Here is an 8,254-nt window from a genome sequence, read left to right on the forward strand (position 1 = left end):
GTTAGGTTAGGTTAGGTTAGGTTAGGTTAGGTTAAGTTAGGTAAGCACCAAAATTCAACAGTGGTATCAAGGTGTATTGCACTCTGGTAAGGTAAGGTTAGGTTAGGTTAGGTAAGCACCATAATTCAACAGTGGTATCAAGGTGTATTGCACTCTGGTAAGGTAAGGTTAGGTTAGGTAAGCACCATAATTCAACAGTGGTATCAAGGTGTATTGCACTCTGGTAGGTAAGGTTAGGTTAGGTTGGTAAGCACCATAATTCAACAGTGGTATCAAGGTGTATTGCACTCTGGTAAGGTAAGGTTAGGTTAGGTTAGGTAAGCACCATAATTCAACAGTGGTATCAAGGTGTATTGCACTCTGGTAAGGTAAGGTTAGGTTAGGTTAGGTAAGCACCATAATTCAACAGTGGTATCAAGGTGTATTGCACTCTGGTAAGGTAAGGTTAGGTTAGGTAAGCACCATAATTCAACAGTGGTATCAAGGTGTATTGCACTCTGGTAAGGTAAGGTTAGGTTAGGTTAGGTAAGCACCATAATTCAACAGTGGTATCAAGGTGTATTGCACTCTGGTAAGGTAAGGTTAGGTTAGGTTAGGTAAGCACCATAATTCAACAGTGGTATCAAGGTGTATTGCACTCTGGTAAGGTAAGGTTAGGTTAGGTAAGCACCATAATTCAACAGTGGTATCAAGGTGTATTGCACTCTGGTAAGGTAAGGTTAGGTTAGGTTAGAGTGGCTTCCATAATGAATTCAACAGTGGTATCAAGGTGTATTGCACTCTGGTAAGGTAAGGTTAGGTTAGGTTAGGTAAGCACCATAATTCAACAGTGGTATCAAGGTGTATTGCACTCTGGTAAGGTAAGGTTAGGTTAGGTTAGGTAAGCACCATAATTCAACAGTGGTATCAAGGTGTATTGCACTCTGGTAAGGTAAGGTATGTGTTGAGTCCAAGTGTTTGGGTTTACTTCCAGGAACTTGTGAAGAGTAAGTGGTGTTTATCAAGAGGGGCTGTGGTGGAGGAGGCTTGGGAGGGAAGGTGTTTCCTGAGCGCTAAGCCGATACACAAGCCGACAGACAAGTCAACGAGCCGACAGACAAACCAATAAGCCGACAGACAAACCAATAAGCCGACAGACAAACCAATAAGCCGACAGACAAGCCAACACCCCGACATACAAGCCAACTAGCCGACAGACAAGCCAACACCCCGACATACAAGCCAACAAGCCGACAGATAAGCCAACGAGCCGACAGACAAACCAATAAGCCGACAGACAAACCAATAAGCCGACAGACAAACCAACAAGCCGACAGACAAGCCAACACCCCGACATACAAGCCAACTAGCCGACAGACAAGCCAACAAGCCGACAGATAAGCCAACAAGCCGACAGATAAGCCAACGAGCCGATAGACAAGCCAACGAGCCGATGGCCTAAGTCTTACGTCATCAAGCTGATATCCTGAGGGTTAAGCCGGCAAGTGGGTGAATTTTTCTATAATAACAAAAAGTTGTAAGTCAATTAGTTAGTTAATTAGTTGGTCAGTCATTGACTTAGACTGGGTTTCATGCAGTCAGTCAGCCAGCCAGTCAGTCAGTCAATCCTTAGGTCACTCAATCACAATTAGTCAATCAATGGGCCAGCAGTCAAATCTGGAGAAGACATTCATAGATCTAGCTAACGCACTTACGAATCTCTCTCTCTCTCTCTCTCTCTCTCTCTCTCTCTCTCTCTCTATTAATCTATCTATCTCTCTATCTATCCATCTATCATCTCTCTATCTATTTAATCTATCTATCTATCTATCTATCTATCTATCTATCTATCTAACCTCGTCTCTTCACACTGCAAGTCATCGTCCTGCCCTTCGTCACAAAACACATAACAAAATCAACATTCGTACTGAGGTCCAAACACTGACGTGGCTAGAATGACATCAGTGTAAACAACGATAAGACACACACCCCCTAAAAAATATTCCCTCACACTCAAGAATAATTTAGTAGATAGATCAGAAAAGGGTGAATTTTGTACCTACCTAAAAACACTGTACTCTAAAATAGTTACATAATAGTACAGATCTTACAGGTGGATAAACTGTACTAGAAAGGAATTAATGAGTTTTTAATGAGTTTTTATCAGTTTCTTGTGAAAATGTGTATTTTTCTCACTTAACTAGGCAGTAATGTAGATAGTAAAATGAGAGTCTCCTTCGCTGCCTAGGTAAATTATTCAACAGTTGAGGTTTTGCATTATTCAGCCAGCGTCAAGATCGTGTCAGGTGTAGGTCGTGTAAATCCTCAGGTGATAGAGAGAGAAGTTTACCTGTATGTACCCAAGAGTAGTGGTAACACCTGGTGGATGTGAGTTACTGTGTGGATTAGTGGGTGTAGGGGTGTTTTAAGGTGTGGTAGTGTAAATAGTGGTGTTTTAAGGTGTGGTAGTGGTGATTTAATGTGTGGGTAGTGTAAATAGTGGTGTTTTAAGGTGATTTAGTATGATTAGTGGTGATTTAAGGTAATTAATGCGAGTAGTGGTGATTTCAGGTGGTTAATGTGAGTATTTGACACTTCGTAAGAAACTGAGAATTAGTGTGACATAGAATTAGACAATATTATAGAGTGAGAATTTATCACCGGGAGAGATTCAACAGTGTAGAAACAAAAGGAATTAATATTAACAATATAAATCTCAGTAGCAACTAAGAATTAACATGTTATTGGTATTAATATAAACAATTTAAACAAAGAATTAAACAACTTCAGTGTAGGCATTTGACATTTACATAGGGATTCGAGATAAAGAAGTTAAATCAAGAGTAGAATTTTATAGTATTAGAACTCTCAAGAATTTTCTCTTAAAGATCATTTTAAATAATTCTGGAGATCATTCGTTGATGTTTATTGATTATTTTTTTTTTGTAGATATGATCAGGAATTTATGATAACTTTATTAAAGGAATTTATACGTTTTTTCTATGGTCGTAAATATCCTTTATCCTTTACAGTATATAACGTATTATCACATATATAAACCTATAGTAATATGTATCTTATATGTGTTATTTAGTTACCATATACTGTACATATATTAAGAACAATATGTAATGTCAATGGTACCCTTATGCAATGTTAAGAGTGAATCGTTAGTTGAGAAAGCGGAAGGATAAAGGGGTAAGGGTACAGTGCCCCTTACCCAGCTCTAATACCCCTTAAGTAAATACAACACCCCTTACACAATCACAAAACCTCTTTAAGTAGGTACAAACCCCTTTTATCCTATCTTAAAACCCATTATCCATTCCTAAAAACCCTGAAGTGAAAAAGTCCCTTTAACTAAAACACTTCCTTAATATAACATCCATAACTGCCTTTGGATTTAATCAATAAAGACAGCATTTGGTGCTGGGTGATATGACCCTCATATTCCCACAGCCCTGGCCTCACAGCTTCCTCTTCCCCCTCCCCCAGCCACTCTGGCCTTCTGACCCCCTCCTGGCCCGCATGGCCCCTCTGGCCACTCCTTGGCCTCACAGCCCCTCATGGCCACTCCTGGCCTTCAGCCCCTCACAGCCCCCGCAGCCCCCCACAGCCCCTCTGGCTCCTCACAGCCACTCTGTCCCCCTCCACTTGGCCACTCATGTAGCAGCCATGCAGCCCCCTCCCCAGCCTGCCATAGCCCCTCACGGCCCCTCACAGCCACTCCTTCCTCAGCCACTCATAACCCTTCTGACCTCCACAGCCCCACGCAGCCCCCACAGCCCCTCACAGCCCTCACAGCCACTCCTGGCCCCTCACAGCCACTCATAGCCCTTCACAGCCCTCCCCACAGCCCCACGCATACAGCCCCTCACAGCCACTCACCCAGCCCCTCCCTTCTCCATAGCCACTCACCCAGCAGCCATTCACAGCCCCTCCCTTCTCCCACCTGTCCCTCCCACAGCCCCTCACAGCCACTCTGTCCTTCAGCCATCCCCCACAGTCCATCACAGCTACTCACAGCCCTTCTGGCCCATCAAGCAATCACAGCCACCTGACCCCTCACAGTCACCTCAGCCCTGCCCCAGCCCTCCCAGCCATCAAGCCAATCACAGCCCCTCATGCTCACCAGTCATGCAGCCACCCCAGCCCCTCCACAGTCACCCTCAGCCCTGCACAGCCCTCACCCAGCCCATCAAAGCCAATCACAGCCCTCCCAGCCTCTCACAGCCCCCACAGCCACCCCCAGCCCCTCACAGTCACCTCCCAGCCTGCACAGCCCCTCTACCACAGCCCATCAAAGCCAATCTGACCCCTCCACAGCCACTCCTGGTCCTTCACAGCCACCCACAGCCCCTCCACGGAGTCACCCTCAGCCCTGCACAGCCCCTCCCCAGCCATCAAGCCAATCACAGCCCCTCACAGCCACTCATGGTCCTTCCCCCATACCCCAACCCCCCTCAGTCACCCTCAGCCCTGCTGACCCCCCCTCCACAGCCTATCAAAAGCCAATCACAGCCCTCCTGGCCTTTCAGCCTCTCACAGCCCCCAGCCCCCACAGCCCTCACAGCCTTCTGACCTCTCCCAGCCCCCCACAGCCCCTCACAGCCAACAAAGGGAACTTCTTGCCTCCTCTTCGGTAGTCTTAGAAGTGAGAAGCTTGATGAGAAATGTTTATTCCCCTCCCCCTTCCTCATGTATCTTCCTCCTCCTCCTCCTTATTTTCTTATCCTTTTCTACTCTACCTCGTTTCTTCCCCCAGTTTCCTTCCTCTGGTTCTTATTCTTCTCTTTAGGCTCTTCCTTTTAACCTAACCTCTCTCTCTCTCTCTCTCTCTCTCTCTCTCTCTCGTACCCAGTATTTGTACTTCCTCTCTGCGTTCTCTTTCCTCTTCTATTTATGCAAACATTCTTTCATTCTCTCTTCTCATTTCCTTTCATTCCTCCCCTCTTCTCCTCTCCCCTCCCCTGTGCCCCTCTCCTTCTCCCTACCTCCTAGCCAGCACTTATTATCTTCTTCAGAGACCCTCCTTCTACCTTCCTTCCTTCAGTGATCCTCTTCTTCCCCAGCCTCTCTTCCTTCTTCTACTTCCCTCCTCTTCTTCCTCCTTCATCTTTACCCTACCTCCTCTCAGCTTCCTTCTTCCCTCCTCCTCCTTTCTTCCTTCCTTCCTTCCTCCAGAATCATCCATCCTTCATTCCATCTTCTTCTCTGGGATGCCAACGACTCTGCCACATCTTTCCCTCTCCTTTTCCCCGTCCATTTCTCCTTTCCCTCCCTCCCTCCCTCCTCCCTCCCTCTTCTCCCCACCTCTCCCACCTCTCTTCTCTCCCCAGGATCTCTTCACGACTCCAGCACCAAATCCCAGGTCGTGCAAAGTGTGGAAAATTACCGTCTCAGAAAATTACTCTGGATGGAAGCAAAAGAATTTTTCTGTCTGGAAAACGTATATTCTTGATTGTTTCTGAAAGACGGGAGGGACTTATGTCAGGAGGTGAGTACTGGTTGTTCTCGCCTTAAAGCGGGATTATCTAACTTGGGGTGAAAATCCTCTTCCTTAACAAGCTGTTCCGAGATTAGCCTCTTGTTGAATGTTGTGAAATTGTTCCCTGTTCAGAAAGGCATGTAAAGGAACAGGAGGAAAGAGGAGGAAGGGAGAGAAGGGAAAGGGGGAGAGAGATAAGGGAGGGAGGGAGGTGACGAAGGAGGACAAGGGGGAGGAGGAAGGGAGAGGAAACAGGGGTGTGAGGGTTTAGTGAGAGAAGGTGCAATGGAAATAAATCTCGTTGGGGGAATATTTTACTGAATATTTTTAGGGAAAATAGTGAAAGGTAGAGTGTATTATTGTGGCTTGTGTTCTCGTGTGTCTAGAAATAAAGAAGTGCTCTATTGTTATGTTTTTTACCTTAGTTGAAATAAAATGTTTTAGATGGTAGATGAATATGTGAGGACATTACTGGACTTGTTGTTATAGTTTACGAAGATGGGGTCAGTTAGCTTAAGGTGTTAAAATGTACTTGAAGGTAGTGACACCATATACAGGCAATAAGACTGTTACTGAGGATAGGTTGGATTACTGTGAGTTAAGACAACAGACATGGGTTTAACAGGAATATGAACATGGTTTAACAAGACACCACAGCTAGGGTTTAACATATATATTGATACTGATATTGAAAACAAAAAGAAATTTACACTGAAAAACAAGAGAGATGATACAGAGTGGATGATAATAACGATATAAACATGGCTGGAAGCAAGGTGTGAACCTATTGCTCTCTTAGTGGACAAGTCATTGGTATAAAGACAAGGGCCTTGGTTCAATAAAGCCACAACAGACATGGGTTTAACAAGACCACAATGAACATGGGTTTAACAAGACCACAATAGACATGGGTTTAGCAAGAACCACAATAGACATGGGTTTTAACAAGACCACAATAGACATGGGTTTGCCAAGATCTGTGAGCCATGGGTTTAACAAGACCACAACAGACATGGGTTTAACAAGACCACAACAGACATGGGTTTACACGACCACAAGAGACATGGGCTTAACAAGAACACAAGAGTCATGAGTTTAACAAGACCACAACAGACATGGGTTTAACAAGACCACAACAGACATGGGTTTAACAAGACCACAATAGACATGGGTTTAGCAAGACCACAACAGACATGGGTTTAACAAGAACACAACAGACATGGGTTTAGCAAGACCACAACAGACATGGGTTTAACAAGAACACAACAGACATGGGTTTAACAAGACCACAACAGACATGGGTTTAACAAGACCACAACAGACATGGGTTTACACGACCACAAGAGACATGGGCTTAACAAGAACACAAGAGTCATGAGTTTAACAAGACCACAACAGACATGGGTTTAACAAGACCACAACAGACATGGGTTTACCAAGAACACAACAGACATGGGTTTAACAAGACCACAAGAGACATGGGCTTAACAAGAACACAACAGACATGGGTTTAACAAGACCACAACAGACATGGGTTTAACAAGACCACAACAGACATGGGTTTAACAAGACCACAACAGACATGGGTTTAACAAGACGACAACATATGAAATTTTAAAACGGACATCAATAAACAGAATATTAAACAGACGTCAACAGACAAATAAATAAAATAAAACATTAACAAACAAAGACACAAACAGACATAGACAACAATCATCAACAAAGACACAAACAGACATAGACAACAATCATCAACAAAGACACAAACAGACATAGACAACAATCATCAACAAAGACACCAACAGACATAGACAACAATCATCAACAAAGACACAAACAGACACCAACAACAGACATCAACAAACAAAGAAACAAACAGACATCAACAAACAAAGAAACAAACAGACATCAACAGACAAATAAATAAAATAAAACATTAACAAACAAAGACACAAACAGACATAGACAACAATCATCAACAAAGACACAAACAGACACCAACAACAGACATCAACAAACAAAGAAACAAACAGACATCAACAAACAAAGAAACAAACAGACATCAACAGACAAATAAATAAAATAAAACATTAACAAACAAAGACACAAACAGACATAGACAACAATCATCAACAAAGACACAAATCAGACATAGACAACAATCATCAAACAAAAATATAAATCAGACATCAAGAAAGACACAAACAGACATCAACAATAAAATCAAGAAACAAAGACACCAAACAAACATCAACAAAGACACAAACAGACATCAACAAACAAAGACACAAAACAGGCATCAACAACAAACATCAACAAAGACACAGACATAAAACAAACATCAACAAACAAAAACACAAAACAAACAACAAAAGACACAAAACAGACATCAACAAAAGACATCAACAAACAAAGGTTGAGAGATACAGTTGACATATAGAGACATCAAGGTAGGGTGTGGCGGGGCATGTGCTGGTCCGGTCACTCAGCACTCACGGCTCATTGACTTAACTGAACACCCTTACTGACCGCCTCAATCTGAGAGGGGCGAGGGTGAGGGAGAGAGAGGGTGAGGGAGAGGGTGAGCGAGGGAGAGGGAGAGAGGGTGAGGGGAGGGAGAGAGGGTGAGGGAGAGGGTGAGAGAGAGAGTGAGGGGGCCCTGAGAGAGAGAGAGAGAGAGAGAGAGAGAGAGAGAGAGAGAGGAGAGAGAGAGAGGAGAGAGGCAGAGCGAGGGTGAGAGAGAGAGAGAGGGCCAGGAGGCGAGGGGATGAGAGGAGAGAGGAT

This window comes from Homarus americanus, unplaced genomic scaffold, assembly GCF_018991925.1.
Source record: "Homarus americanus isolate GMGI-L3 unplaced genomic scaffold, GMGI_Hamer_2.0 scaffold11022, whole genome shotgun sequence".
NCBI classification, from domain to species: domain Eukaryota; kingdom Metazoa; phylum Arthropoda; class Malacostraca; order Decapoda; family Nephropidae; genus Homarus; species Homarus americanus.